This window comes from Apis florea, unplaced genomic scaffold, assembly GCF_048593485.1.
Source record: "Apis florea isolate Af1SG1 unplaced genomic scaffold, ASM4859348v1 contig_37_pilon, whole genome shotgun sequence".
NCBI classification, from domain to species: domain Eukaryota; kingdom Metazoa; phylum Arthropoda; class Insecta; order Hymenoptera; family Apidae; genus Apis; species Apis florea.
In genome coordinates, this window is record NW_028256861.1 from 1,314,870 (window position 1) to 1,330,835 (window position 15,966).

The window sequence follows — 15,966 nt, forward strand, 5'->3', positions numbered from 1 at the left end:
ATAAAATAAAATGAAATAAATATAGAATTTCTTACATTAATAATTAATAATTAAATAAAAATAATTATGATGAAATCTCAATTATTCGAAAATCTCTTTGACAACTAGAGTTCAAAAAATAATATTTTTTATTTTATTTCAAATAAACTTAATTAATGAAACATTTTTCAATTTCATTATTTTATTTTAAATATTTTCAACTAAGTACAGCTCTTATTTACAACGATTTATGCATTCTTCTTAGTTACAAAAATCTCGATAAAGTCGAAAAAGACAAGAGTTCTTGTCAGCAATGACAAATCGTCGTTTTATTCATTTTCGAAGATATTTATTTCCTGGAATGCTGATGCTAAATAATGATGGAAATCACGAAGCCGTGGTGAACACATGGTACCAGCTTATTTTACTTATATCCGAAATAACCGGATTTTATTAAAGGAAAGGAATGAATTTTTTTTTTTTTTCAAAACGTAATAAATCACGCTGATGATGAAAAATTTACTAAAAATAGCTTCTCCATGAAAACTTTTTATGAAATTAATACAACATCTATATTTTCAATGAACAGATAGAAAATTTGTTGTTTTAACGCAATTAAAATATTAAAATTTTCGAATAAATAATTACCTCATAATCATAATTTAATTTAATCTTCATATATCGAGAGATAAATAATGTTAAATTCTGAAAATAAGATCAAAGATATTATATCTTGTTTCATTGAATTAATTTCTTTAAGTGTATTTTTATAGAAATTTAGCAAAAAAAAAAAAAAAAAAAATTTGAAATCATTTTACTGAAACTTATACAAATCAAGAAAAAAAATAACTCACCTCACATTTTCCACAATTTTCTCCGTTTAAGGAATCGTTGCACAGGTTTCGCGGAATGGCATCGGTGAACGAGTTCCGTTGCACAACGATCGGGAGAAACAGACGAGTCCTCGAGACGTGTTTTTCTTCTGGCTAAGGCCACCTGTGCAGGGCCCCCAGCCTTCTACTTTACTTTCTTCACGGTTCCGTTAAATACCCGATCGCAAATCCAGGTGCGGAGGTCAACTTGAGCCAGGTTAGGGTTTCGTACGTTTCTCCCCGCTATCCGTGCCTCTGTCACGCATGCATGCGTACTTGAACACAGGTGCTTTTAGCACCGGATCACCTTTTTCTCTGATAAGATGGAACAAATGTAAGTGCGTTCAGATATAATAATTTAACTGTCGATTGTCGAGAAAAGTTAATTTTTCGATTTCGGTCTATTTGATGTATGATAAGAGATTGCGTTATCGCGAAAATAATTCTATTCGTTTTGTATTGAAATTTTGAATATTTTGTTGTGAGTCAAATCATTTTTTCATTTTATCACTTTCAGCGAAATAAAATCGATCCTTAAAATCAATCTTTGGTATTCTATTATTTTTTTAAAATAAAATTTTGAAATGATAAAAAAATTTTAAATATAAATAATTTTAGTGTTCTATTATCTTGTGGAAAAATAATATACGCATAATCAATTATGCTTCATACATTATCGAAATAAAATTTATCTAAATTTTATTAAAATATATTCAAAATAAAATTTTCCCGAATACGAATAAATTTCCTTATAAGACAGCACGTGCAATTTTACTCAACTGAGTATAATAGCTTGAAGAAAATTATTCAGATAATAAGTTTGGAAGAAATAATGATGATTTACGATGATTTACGAATACTTTGTTTTTTAATGTCTTTCGAGTGTTCAAGGTCGATAACCCTAATAATTTAAGTAAAAATATAAAAATGTCAGTTGAGATTTATTTATTAATTACTATTTATTCATTCATTGAAATGCAAATAAAATTTTCGAAATTTGATTTCGAGAATGATTTTTAGTGGACGCTGCAAAGTTGGAACTAATCTTACATGTACAATGAAAAATTGAAAGTAAATAACAATAAAATTAAAGATAAAAATTTTGTTCTATCTTTATATATATTTCTGATTCACATTCGTGTAGATACACACGATAAATACGCTCTTAAGCAATAGAAGTAGATGGACACTTCGAAGAACCGTTTCTCGCACACTTGATACCGCTCGTTCGAGAGTGAAACTAGTTGTTCCAATTTCGATCGAACTTTCCTAAAAGATGCCTTTTTCTTCTCTATAATTTTCTTCCCTTTTTATATTTCTTCTATTTCATCGAAATTAAGTAGAATTTAATTTTTTAAATAACTTTTTTCCATTACTATACTGCAAACTATTCTATTTCTTATAGAAAAAAATATAAATGTACGAAGAGCAAGTCTCCACTTCTTTATGCGTATAACCTAACATAATTTAATCTGTATGTATCTATAATTTTTAAATCTTATTCAATTTTTCCATTAAAATTTAAAATAATTATTTTCTTATTTTTATATATATTTCATCTAAAACGCAAATTTCAATTGTTTATAATTTAATAAATAAACCTCGATTAACATTTTTATATACGCAATTTTTATGTTTCGATTTTTACAATCAAAAAGCGTCCAATATTAACACTCTATATCTTATTCGATTGTTTTTATCACAATTCTGTGACAATTTTTGAAATTCTCATTTTATAAAAGTTAAGTTTTTCCTAAATCCATTGAGATCTTTCTAACGAAACAATCGCATCGATTTTGTAATCTTTTCGTTATCAAATAAATGCCAATCTTCAAGATTCGACGATAAATAAATGAAATAAAATAAAAGAAATCTTCACCGCGAAAAAATGCGAGACAATTCCCATAAATCCGTAAACGAGGAAGAAATATCGAGAGAAGGCGATGGAAATGGAACTGTTCTCAGGATCGAAAAGTACGCAACAAAGATATTTTCGCAAAAAAAAATCATGAAAATCTTCGTGGCAGCTTTACGATCAAATGAAACGGGAAAGCAAATCTGATGTCGTCATGCTGGTACCCGCTGACTTCCTAGATGGTGTCTCTCTACGTTTATGCTGGCATGATAAACGACGATCGATCGATGAAACGGTTTTCGCTACCGGTTTTTTTTTTTTTTTATCAAAAATTCAATATTTCGGAGAAATTTTCTGTATCTAGCAATGTGTTACATTTTACTATGATAACAACTGCTTCAGAAATGTGATCCTTTTATTCTAGTGAAATTTGATACGATCATTGGCCTGTGCAAAGTGTTAATGTTGATGAAGTGGAATATTTAAAAGAATGATTCTGAAAAAGAAATATATTGCGATATATATTATTACATCGTAATTATATCATTGTCATAATTGTAATTTAAAATAATTTTTGGTAAAAAGTTTGAAATTTTCTAATAATTTTTAAGATTAAGAAATTACGTTACAATTGATAGAGGAATAGTTGTAAAATCTTATCTGGTTTTTATTTTTAATTAATAATATTGTTATTACTCGAAATATAAATTGAAGTAATTATGATTCAATAATTTTAGATAAGAAAAAAAATAAATAAAAATAACTTTTGATCTCGGTCTATTCTATTAAATGCGAAATAATTATTGTTGAATAAATTATTAATAGAAAAACAGATCATTTTGAAAGATTACTTTAAAACCACTTAAGGAACTTGTAATAATTCTTATCGGTCAATCAAATGAGCTATCAGTTGGTTTGCCAGTAGCATAACGAAAAATAATTTCTTTCTTGGATGTTATATATCATTTTTTTAGAATTTTTTTTCTACATTAATTGCTTTAATTGCAAGCAGTTTTCAATTACTAATTATTTCGTTGCCTAATGATAAAATTTCATGATAAACACTATTTTTCTTCTTCTTAAGATCAAATATTAATTTTAATTCAGTAAATATCCTTTTATTTTTAAAACATGAAACAATTTTCATAAATTATTTATTATAAATGTCTCTCTATATAATTTTGCAATCTCTATATGTTATAATTTTAATTTATCACTACAGAATTTAATCTATTCACGTAGATAGATTGTTGCAATATAATATCATAATTATTGCAATTATATTATATAATTATTCATTCGTATTCGTATTCGTAAAATATCGATAAAAGAACACATATCCTTATATTTTCCTTAATTATTTTTAATATAAGTTTTATTAAAATTTGTGGATTCGTTTTCATATTAATACGAAAAATTAGTCTTATTAATATATATTTTCAAAAAATGATCTTCAGAATAATAGAAAATCTATAAGCCATATAATGCATTCTAACCTCAAAAAAGAAGAAGAAACTCAAAGAAACTTACATTACATCTTAAATTTCAATCTTTTCAAATTTTATCAAAACTATGTTGTATGTTGTAATGCATTTACAAAATATGCACAATATTAGACTTACTTTTATCGATATGTTTGCTTGCCAATAGTAGATTTCCACGGTGCACATATAAAGACAGCATAAATACGTGAGCAGTATATATATAAGGTGTTCGATTCAAGTTAGTAGAAAATTGTAGAAATAATACTAAAAATTAAAAATAATTAAATATAAAAGATAGTATATAAAGATAGTTTTAAAAAATTAAATATAAAAAAAATTGATATATAAATATGTGTTGAAACTTATTTTTCAAGTAATGAACAATTTAATTTTGCATCAAATAAAATAAAATAAGACAATTATCTTTGTTTTGTTTCGTATTTAGTAGAGAAAAATTTCATACTTAAAATTCTAAGTCTATAACTGTTTATTAATTTATAAAATTAAATAATATAATTATGTTTATTAAAACAATATTTTTTTTAATAAATATGAAATAAAAAAGAATAGAAATTAAAAAATTCATTTAATAACAAATAAGTTTCTCTTTTTCTGATTTTGCTCAATAGCATAAGTAAAATTATACGAAATTAGCAATAATAACATTAAAAATAATCGTATGTATGTATCAATTTATTACAATTCACATTTTAAGCTATGTATAAAAAAATAATGTTAGTTCATAAATAATTGTTTGAAATATAATTCTATACTGAATGTAATATTACATACCTCAAGATGCACGAACATAACCTATATTTTTTATAAATAAATATAAATACGAAAATAATTTCTGAAATATAATATAAATAGTTACTGATTATGATCTAAATAAAGATAGACAATTTTTTGTCCTAATATATAGTTTTATATAGTTTTATAATTAAATTGATTATAATTTGAAAAATGAACTTCTACAGCATCTTCACATACCACCATATTTGTTTAGTATGTACAATCATTCCTTCAATTTTCTATATCTATTTTTCTACTTCGTCCGAACACCCTATATACGCATGCGCATGTGCGCGCACAACCATGATGTGCCGCTTACATTAAATAAATTACAGTGGCCGCGGACCGGTAACACGGGAACGCTGTTACCTGGTCTCTCCTGGTCGCACATGCGAGCAGAATCGCGCGGCAAAGCGCAAAACACAGGCAAAGTTTCTTGCTACTACCAAGCCAGAGGAAGTTCCTCTAATGGTTTCTTCCCATGACCGTGCTCCACCTTCTTGTCTATCTACGGAATGATTTTCCTGTCGCCGGAAAAATTATTACTCGAACGCGGTGCGAATTACCGTGCCTTTCGCATTGTTCAGGTTAGATCTCTCGTCTTGTTTCCGACTCGTCGCTCTTCCTTTCCTTTCATACCAAACTAGGGATACCGTATAGTATGGATTACACAAAAGCACGTTTATTCGCGTCACGTTTCGATGAGACTGATTTTCCGGAATTCTATAAATTTTCTGCACTAATCGTAAGACTGTCTAAATATATATTAGATTATTCAGAATGGAATAATAAAATTTTTAATGAAACCCGATTGATAAAAAGATTTTGTCTATCAAAATATTACAGGTTAAAATTTGAATATTTAATTAATTGTTATAATTATTTTTTACATTTCATATTTGTGAAAAAAATATTCAATTTTGATAATGATACAATTCATTATAATAAAACGATTTAAAAGAAATAAAAAAATTCTAAGTTTTTTAATATTTAGAATACTCATATTTATACAGCATGATTCGTATAAAATTTCTTAAAATTATTTATTTGTTTTTTAAAACAAAAAGGATCTTATATTCCTACTTTTTCCTATATTATTTCATGTTAAAATGCGTGTTTTAAAAATCTAATAAAAGAATCTCATTACATATTTTCATACGTATAAAACAAAATTATTATTCATTCGTTTAATACGACGCAAATAAAGTGACACATTTGGGTATGACTGAACTATCCAAGCGTCGCAGAACAGAGATTCATTCGCAGATCTATGCGAATGATTTCTGCCTTTCGAACACGCCACGGGAAAGTATCAAGTTCCAGAAATTTACACGCGTGCCTGCTGCGCGTATATACCTCCATAAGAGAGAAAAAGAAGAGAACTTTGAAGAAACGAAGCGAGAATCGGCGAGTTCTCTCGATTCGTGCACATATGTATTCTGAATCCTGTGGCCCTTCATCTCCCGCTTCAGCTGGTTTTCCTCGATCTTTCTCTCGCCTTGATCTTTCTCTCCTTCTCTTTCTCTTTCTCTTCGTTTTTTCTCTTTCTTGAGTTCTTGAGGTCAGAACCGTGATCACGCCTCACCTTCCCGTTCTTTGGCGTCGTGCATTCATTGGCCTCGCCTCCACACATCTTCTCGAGGTTACGGCGTTCCCCTGCGAAGTTCCACGATGGTTTCGACCTTCCCCGATATAACGCCATAGTTCTCACTGTACCGACTATCGCCATTTCTGAGGAATAGATTGATAATTTTCAGAATTCGTTAAAATTAATATCGATCTCTTTCGATATACAACTTTTTATAAAATATACTTTTATATAATATGGTTGTGATCAATTATATATAATAATATATTAATATTTGATAATATTACTCATCTAATATTGTTCTGATGATTATATTTTTATTTATAGATATATATATAAAGGCATAAGTAAATGTGAGAAAAATGATATGTTATATTTGCTGCAAAATCTCGTTTATCAAAAAAAGAAGCGGAGAGAAGAGCGCATTGAACGTCGAATAACCAGACGATCCGAAGTGGAACGGCTACGGAAAATTACATTGTTACGAGGGCTGGTTCTTAGTTGCGCGCACGCTCGAGCGAACGCAACACATCCACCATTAAGAGGTCTCGACGGAAGAGGCCCTTAATTGGTCAAGCTGGCACGCTACTGCGGGAAGTGTACGGGATCTAAAGACGTGTCTTCGTTGTGCTTGCGTGTTACGAGGTGCACGCACGCGCTCTTCTGTCATAGTTACACCTGAAATACGCACGCGCAATTCGAACGTTTACATGAAGAAAAGCTTTCTTCTAAACTGATTCTTAGAAAAGAGATTTTCATCGTAATTTCGATTAATTTCGATTTTGACGATATCTCTTATTATTCATATTATTCACTTTGACATAATGAGAATTTAAAACAAATATATAATCTTGTCATCTACTTATTTTAAAGTTATTAACCTATTAATTATTTATTAACCTTTCAAAATAGTATCTTTTCATTCAAAAGTGTAACTTATGAAAAACGCATCTAATTATATTGTTGATTATAATTTATTATTTATTATTTATTATATTATTTATCGAAATTATAGTTATAAAATATAATTTATACGATATTCTAATATCATTAGCCTGTTTATTTTAAATTTATTTTAAATTACTTCTTTCTGACGTAATACCATTTCTTTATAAAATTTTGATTTTCAATATAACAAATCTATTGATCAACTAGCTTTTCAATTTATATCTCAATTATATAAAAACCATTTTTCCTGTCTAGTTTCGTCCATTCGTAAATTGATTGAGCGTTAACGGTATAACAACTTGTGACACAGGTATGAAAACGGTGCAGTATTTCGATGACACTGGATCCTATAATATGAATATTTTTGCTCTCTGAGTAATAAACAATAGAGCAAAGATCAAAACAAAATTTTCATGTGAGTTCTTTATATTTATAAAACATAAAATAGAGAGAAAAGAAATATGAAATATTATTTTGATTTTTAGATTTTGATTTTGATTTAATAGATATAAATAAAAACATCAAACGAATAAATTTAAAAAATTTCATATGAAAATATGCTATATAAGTATTATAAATTTAAAAATTAATATTAATAATCTGAAAATTTGTTACTATTTCTAAAAATGAAATATGAAATGGATATTTTTACAACAAAATTAAATAAATAGAAATTCGAGAGAAATTCGAAATATATTAACAGTAAATGTAATCATTATATTTATTTATTTCAACTAATAAAGAAATTGCAAGTTAGCATATACAATTATTTTCACGAATTAATGAACGATAATTAATATTCAAACCGTCATGCATCTCGATATTATAAATATATATTCATTTTTGATACAAAAAGTCATATATTCATAATAAACTAATAATAATATGAGAAATCGTTAAAAGTAATAAATATTGTAAAAATCGATAAATTTTATTATTACCAGAGAGAATATGAAATTTCCTATAAAATATAATAATTTTGCAAAATAATTTCTATAAATATTATACTTAAAAAATATAACGTTTAATTGCACAATGAAAGCAAGAAACGATTTTCTGTACCTTGTATCCAGTCAATGCTATCGTACAGATCATGATCATTATCATCGGCACGCTCATGTTCTTAGGTATCAGCGGCCCGCTGCTAAAATCCAATCCCAGTCATTAGTCACGGAAGGCAATTCATGATTATACGAGTTTTCACAGCGACACGTTTCGATGTCTGTTTCCTTTACTTGCGTTACGTTCTCTTCTTTCTCTCTCAAGTTCAGTGCCACTGTCCTCGAGAGAGTTCCGGTCGTTGCTCGTCACATGCGTCCCTTTCATTCTGACGAGCCGTCGCAAACATGTACCGTGATTCGTGTTACGTAATCATCGGAACGTGAATTTTTTTCTCTACTTGTCGCCCCCTTTCTCTAATTACCTGAACTATAGTATCTCGATATTAGTCGCATATTGCTTTAATAGTACACGCACACTTTTTTAATATTTTTTTTAAAGTTTAAGGATCAAAGAATCGAACACGTGTCCTTTTATTTTACACTTATTATTTCTCATTCTCGATAAATAAATTGCAAATGCAATAACACTAACAAATATGAGAATATCTTTCCTTGTGCGACACTATCCCAACGATGCATCGATTTCAATAATTTCGATATATCGATAGAAAATATCAATGTCCTTTGTCATCGATATTTCGAAGAGATCGATATATCGAAATTGATAATTTAGTGAAATATACAACTTCACGATGTTTTTCTTTCATTACAAAATATATAACTTATAATAATAATATAATAATATAATAATAATATAATAAAATAATAATAATATAATAATTGTCGCCGTGATTCGATCGAAGACCTCCGCCATTGTTTCTCACGCTTCTCCAAGGAATTCTCAGTGCATCGTCCAAAATGCCCTTTAACCTCTCACATGTGTATACCTTGCACGCAACTCCTCGATGAATTGCATTGCGTTGTAGTTGAGACTTTATCGTCGTTTTCGATACTCGCGTCGGATCACTTTAATTTTATACTACTGCCGAGTTGTGCGATATCGCGATATTACTGGGTTAAATAAAGATAACATCATAGTATATATCATGGTTAGGACATACTTTTATCATGTTAAAACAATAACAACTGTGTGGTAATTCACCATTTCCTGTTAATAATGAAGTGTAAAATTTCAAATAGTAGTGTTTACATTAAAACGTGCACAATTCGAAACAAACTGCGAACATATTTATATTTCGGTTGAACTTCGTTTTAATCACCATTTTTCTAATGTTTATTGTATAGTATTTTTTAATATTATTGGATGAATAGAGACAAATGATGTAATGGTTTTGAATTTAAGAATTTTAATTCAAAAAAATTACCTAACCTCATTTAACTGATGTACGTATGTCATCTCTATTCATGAAATACAAAATCACAAAATAATAAAAATAATAAAAGTATAAATATAATAAATAAATATCATAATAAAATATAATAAAAGTATAATCATTTTCATTAATGATGTCATCAAATTGATTTTTTAATTTCTATTAATAAAAGAAGCCATTAATATTAAAATATTAAAATAATTTATTTTTAAATTCATCATTGAAAGTAATTTATCTTTCATCCAATCTTTTACAGAATACAATAATTTAATAAGCATATTTTTATCGTTTGCTATTGTTTAGAAAAACTTTCACATTTAAATATATAGTTATATATTTCCTTTGTAATGACAAAAAAAATCATATCATAAGTAAGAATAAGTAGCAGTGAATTTATAATTATTATAAATGAAATTCTAATTTTTTTTACATTTCCAGTTTTTCTTCAGAAATCATTTCTATTACCACGTATCAGAATCATAAAAAAATCATAAGCGATAAAATTTTTTATTCATTTTATGTAAAATATAAATGACATATTTGTCAATTTAATCAATACTAATTAAATTAAATACAATTTATATAATAAATAAAATTTTAGTATATAATTAAATAAAATTTCCAATTTTATAGAAAAGAAAATATTTCGAAGAATTAGGAACTAAAGGAAGACTGTAATGAGGGAATGCACCGCAAGGTTTTACCTTAATTACAATAATGTTTAATATGTCGACGAATACTTACCATTTGGTAAATGGTTGAAACGACTTTAAGTTTTCTAATCCCTGTAAAATTTATTGGCACGTTTAATCCTCTTCCTGCTCATGGATAGGCATCGTATTAAGCTGACGTGGTCTAACATTGGACAAAAGCCGGTTCGGTTGGTCACTCGAACTATTGTTCATGCGAGTAGATCCACTCGTTGCAATGAGCTTCGAAACTAGGGAAACTGTGGAAACGCCCCCTGTCAGTAACAATTGGGTCGATGACGTTTATAACCTTCCAGAAAATCCCGTGGGTCTTGGTCCGAGCTTCAGGTATATACCGATATGCTATGTACATTTCTACTGGTTGTTCTTCATCATCGATGTAACAAGTACGCGAACTTTTACCTGCCAAATATTTTCAGTTTCGCAGTGAACGTCGTCGAGTTAACATTCCTCTCATCAGTGCGCTCATGGATAAACGATTTTCGCGCGAAGAAGGAAAACTTTCATAAAGGTATGTTTTTTCATAGTTTATATTTGTATATTTGTGATACATTATGCGTTAGATCATTGTGATAAAATGATGAAATTTTTATAAAATTTTTAATATTTATAGATTTATCGAAAATAGTATTTGTCACTGTTTGATTTAATGAATTAGCATATTTTACTGAAAAGTAAGGTTAAGATCGTTACAAGTGAAATATTTTATATATTTTATATTAGAATATATTAATATACATATACATTATACTATATTAATATAATATACTTATCAATTTTCATTTTTTTTTATATATATATATATTGATATATCTTAAATATACCTATTGATTTCATTAGTCTTCTGCCTCATCGTTTACAATTAAAAATATTAAACAGTGATAAATACTAAATGTAAAATAATAACTAAAAATTTATAATGTTTTTAAAATGCATTTATTATTTACTATTTTTCGTTAAAAATTGGATGATTTTCCAACGCGAACACAATCTGAATTAAAAATTATTAATTTTAATTGATTCATGAAAAACAGTGAATGTAATATATAAAAATAATATAATAGAAAATTTAAATTAACAAATTTTTTGTAATAAAAAATAATTATATCGAATATATAATATATTATATAATATATAATAATTATAAAAAAATAATACTTTAAATAATACAAATAAATAATTTTTAATTTTGTATTGTAATGTAATTGCAATACAATGTATTCAATCTATAAATTTTCAGTATTTAAAAAATAAAAATCGAAAAATAAATCATTTTTGACGCTTTCTCCATTTTAATTAAATAGAAAATAAATATTTTATTATACGTTAAATTCGAGTACAATAATTGTGATTTAGAAATTAAACGAATAATGTTTCAAAATGGTATTTGCTTATGAAAATATTTCAGTTTTTTAATCTTTAATTTTCCCTAGCTCTGATTACCCCGATGCAATCTCATTTCTCATTGCGTTTCGAGTATTGAGTTTTCCTGGGAATACGTAACAGTTCTTTCATACCTGTTTACTGGCGTGGTCGGTCACCGTGCTGCTGTGCAATGATCTCCCCACCATTTTCTTTTAGCTACCGCGAACGATCGCGGTGTACGGTAGGCAACAAGAGAGTTGCATAAGTGTGTTCTCTCTCGCCTCGATCTCGACCTTGACTTTGACTCTTGATTACGAGCACGATCACGACCAAGTAACGACGCCAGTCAACGACGAACGGTTTCGCAAGCCGTGTATAGTTGCTTAAGACCTAGCTTTGCTTGCTATTACATGGTTCTGCGGTATATTCTTTCTCTGTTTCTGCTCTGTATCTCTCTCTCTCTCTCTCGCTGATCGGACAGAACATGGAATCAGCTTTAAATGAATCTTGTCTAAACTAGTAACCAGGATATGTAGTTTAGAAATATTTGAAAGAAGTTAAAACAAAAAAACTGAAATTGAAAAATTGATATATTTTCATAAATATTCTTTGAAAATACTCTTTCGTTTAATTTCTAAATTATTTATATTTGAATTCAATGTAAATCAGATATTTATTTTTCTTTTGATGGAAACAAAATAAAAATTAAAAATGATCATGTTTTACTTCTCATTTTTTATTTCTTATTGTTCTGAACTTAGGATATTAAAATTTAAAAATTTTTTATTCTAAAGTATTATTATTTGTTAAGTTTAATAATTGAACTATCATATATATCAAAAAGTATCTTTGAAAAAATTATTTTTTTATTACATTTTATTAAAATTAAAATATAAAATATTTATTAATATGATGGCCAATATCGATTGATTAGATTCTTGCAAATTTACTAGAGAAATGTGTGAATTCATAAAAAATGGTCCAGCAAAAAGAGAGAGCTTACTTTCTCCTCTTGAAGCATTTTCTTATCAATTTGTTAATCTCTCGATTCTTTTTCCAAAATGACTCTCTCTATTTTTTTCACTTTTTCTTGATAATAACGTTAATATAATGATTATTTATTTAATTAATATATATATTATAAAATTTATCATAAATGTCTTAAATAATATTTCTTTTTTATTTAAATAAATATTTGTAAATAAAATTGTAAATGATACATATGAAATTTTTCAACATTGACTTTGAATATGTAATCTAAATATTTTATATGTAAATAATTATAATTTTATGACGTTTGAGAGATTAACAATTATGTCTCTTTATATCTATTAATATTATTCAAAGCAATATGATGCAATATAACATAAAATTATATGTTAGTATTAAAAAATATCTCGTTTATAATCTCTGATTTTAAATATCATTTTTATGCTTCTTCATAAACAAAAGGAAAAATCATCATATATTAAAAGATGATGTAAACTACAAAAATTTAAAATCATTAGAATTTGCTCTATAGGATTCAAGAAAAATTAAATTAGAATTCTAATAGTTTAGAAAATTATTTCCTGCAAAAGTGATTAAAATTACTATTAATATAGATACATCAATCTCGAATAATAAAATTAATAGATTTGATATATCATTGTATAAATAATAATTTTAAACTTTCAATCAATATCTGATATATATATATATATATGTTTAAAAAAAAAATGCAATTATGGATGTCAAGATTAAGAATAATGATATGACTGCATAATATCTTATTCGCCTAGTTTTATATTTATTTATAAATAAGATGTTATCTAATCTTTTATTATATAAATGGATAATGTTCAAATTTCTAAAAAAATTAAATTGATACGCATATATATTTTATTAATTAATAATCAATAAAATTAATTAGTAATTATGAATAATGATAATCATTAATAATAATTAAAAGAATTAAATAATAATACGTAAAAAATGATATTAAATAAATACATGATAGATGTGTTAAAATTATTGTTCGATAAATTGATAAATAATAATAATAATTAAATACTATGATAAAAATAAAATATAAATAATAAATTTTTTATATTATTATATTAATAATTAAAAGATTAAAAAATTACACTGAACTTATAATTTCGCAGAAAATTTGCAATATCTAGAAATAATAAGATTGTAAATGTAAATGAGATTACTTGTTCGTAATACGGTAAAAAAATATAAACGGATGAATAAATCCTCACGGGTGGATGGTTTATTAATTCCATCGCCTGGGAGCGAAAGAAAGATGAATATCATTTTACAACACCTTTATTATTTACATAATCTAAGAGGAAATATGAATCAGTCAAAAAAAAAAAAAAAAATTATTAACATGAATAAAGTAAAAAAGTAATAAAAAGGAAAAAAATCGTTTATAATAATAATGATACATCATCTTTTTCGTTTTTGTAAAATGTAATTTCATTTTTATAAAAATAAAAAAATTTCTCGATTAACAACAAGTATATATTATAATACAAAGAAATAATATTTTTTATATATATTTTATATACATTTGTTATTTATGCACGTATTAAATAATTTACGTAACCAATCTATGAGAATATCATAAGAAGACAAATATTGGAAATTTATTTCTTATTTATTTAACTAATAATATTCCAATAAAATTTAGAGATAGTGTTCTCAACATTTTTTTGTGATACAATTTCCTTTTATAAAAAAAAGTTAATTTTTCGAACAAGTGAACAATTTATATATCTAAATTTATTGCGCACTAGGGATCCTATACAAGAAACTATCCTATGTATAAGAAACTCGATAATCGAAGGAAAAATCTTTGCATGGTCCGAGATTCCATCTCGGGGACACGTGTCCCCCGTGAAGAAAGTCGTAAGCGTTCAGGTTTGTGCGGGATTTTTCTCATAATTTTAAGTTTCCCCGCGCGAGATGCAAGCAGGATACCTGCCCAATTCATGTTGTGGCCAAAAGGCATAATTCAACGTTGACAGTGGCTGTGGCCTAAATTCGAACAAGTGTTTCTAGCATAAGGAAACTTCCACGAAATCTCTAAGATTTTTTTGACCTGTGAAACTGAAAAAAAAAAAAGGAAAAGAAAAAAAAAAGATCGAAAAGATTTTCCCTCGTTAGTTTCTTTCGTTGTATTATTTTTTCTTTCTTTCTTTTCTCTTTCTGTCTTTACAATTCTTTTTTTAGATAAACGACAAATACGGTATGGACAGTTTGATCTTGGTTTTATTTCCAAAAAAAATTAAAAGTCAAGTCGCCTACTTGAAATTGTCACATTATGGTAGCGTAGTTTGAATTTCAAGACTCTAGAAATCTTTGTTTGGCTATCCTTGTTAAAAAGCCCGAGCTATAGTGTAAGAAACAGGAAATGAATTTATTATGAAAATTGTCTGTGAAATCTTGCAGATATAATCATTAATTTGATGTTTGTTTTTTTAAATAAAAATAGAACGATTTAAATAAAAAAAAAATATGTTTATTCGATATAAAAATATTTGCAAATTTTTTAAATCTTATTTTAATATTAAATTATTTTTAAATAATTTACTTATCAAGTGTTGATAATTTTAAAAATAATAAAGAATAAAATATTATTTAAAGTAAATATACGTCTAAATTTATAAAAGAATATAGGAACACAGCTAAATCTAAAAAAAGAAGATTTTTTGAGAAACGATTGTATTTTAGTAGTAAAATCAAAAAATAATCGGTGCTAAATAAAATAACGAATATTAAATATAATTTACTTAATAATAAATACATTATCATTCAAATAATAAAAGTAAACAAATAAAAAATAATAAAAATTTTATCTGACAATATTTAAAATATCCTATACGTACGTATACGTGATTACGTGTTCGTGGTGTAACAGCATGGTTCAAACTCAAGCCGCTACGTGTATACCGCTTGACAACATAACTGACATAGTGGTTAGAG

The 15,966-nt window shown here is 26.5% G+C and overlaps 2 long non-coding RNA genes across 2 annotated transcripts; one reads left to right on the forward strand and one right to left on the reverse strand.

Annotated features, from left to right (window-relative positions):
• Positions 1 to 2,535: 2,535 nt before the first annotated feature.
• On the forward strand, positions 2,536 to 3,476 carry LOC147656251 (uncharacterized). The gene is made up of 2 exons (XR_015294718.1): positions 2,536 to 2,825; positions 3,131 to 3,476. It is a non-coding gene; the product is annotated as an uncharacterized LOC147656251 (long non-coding RNA).
• Positions 3,477 to 14,389: 10,913 nt separating this feature from the next.
• Positions 14,390 to 15,950, reverse strand: LOC147656252 (uncharacterized). Its single transcript, XR_015294720.1, has 2 exons — positions 15,870 to 15,950; positions 14,390 to 15,090 (listed from the first exon to the last, which is right to left on the reverse strand). It is a non-coding gene; the product is annotated as an uncharacterized LOC147656252 (long non-coding RNA).
• Positions 15,951 to 15,966: the final 16 nt, after the last annotated feature.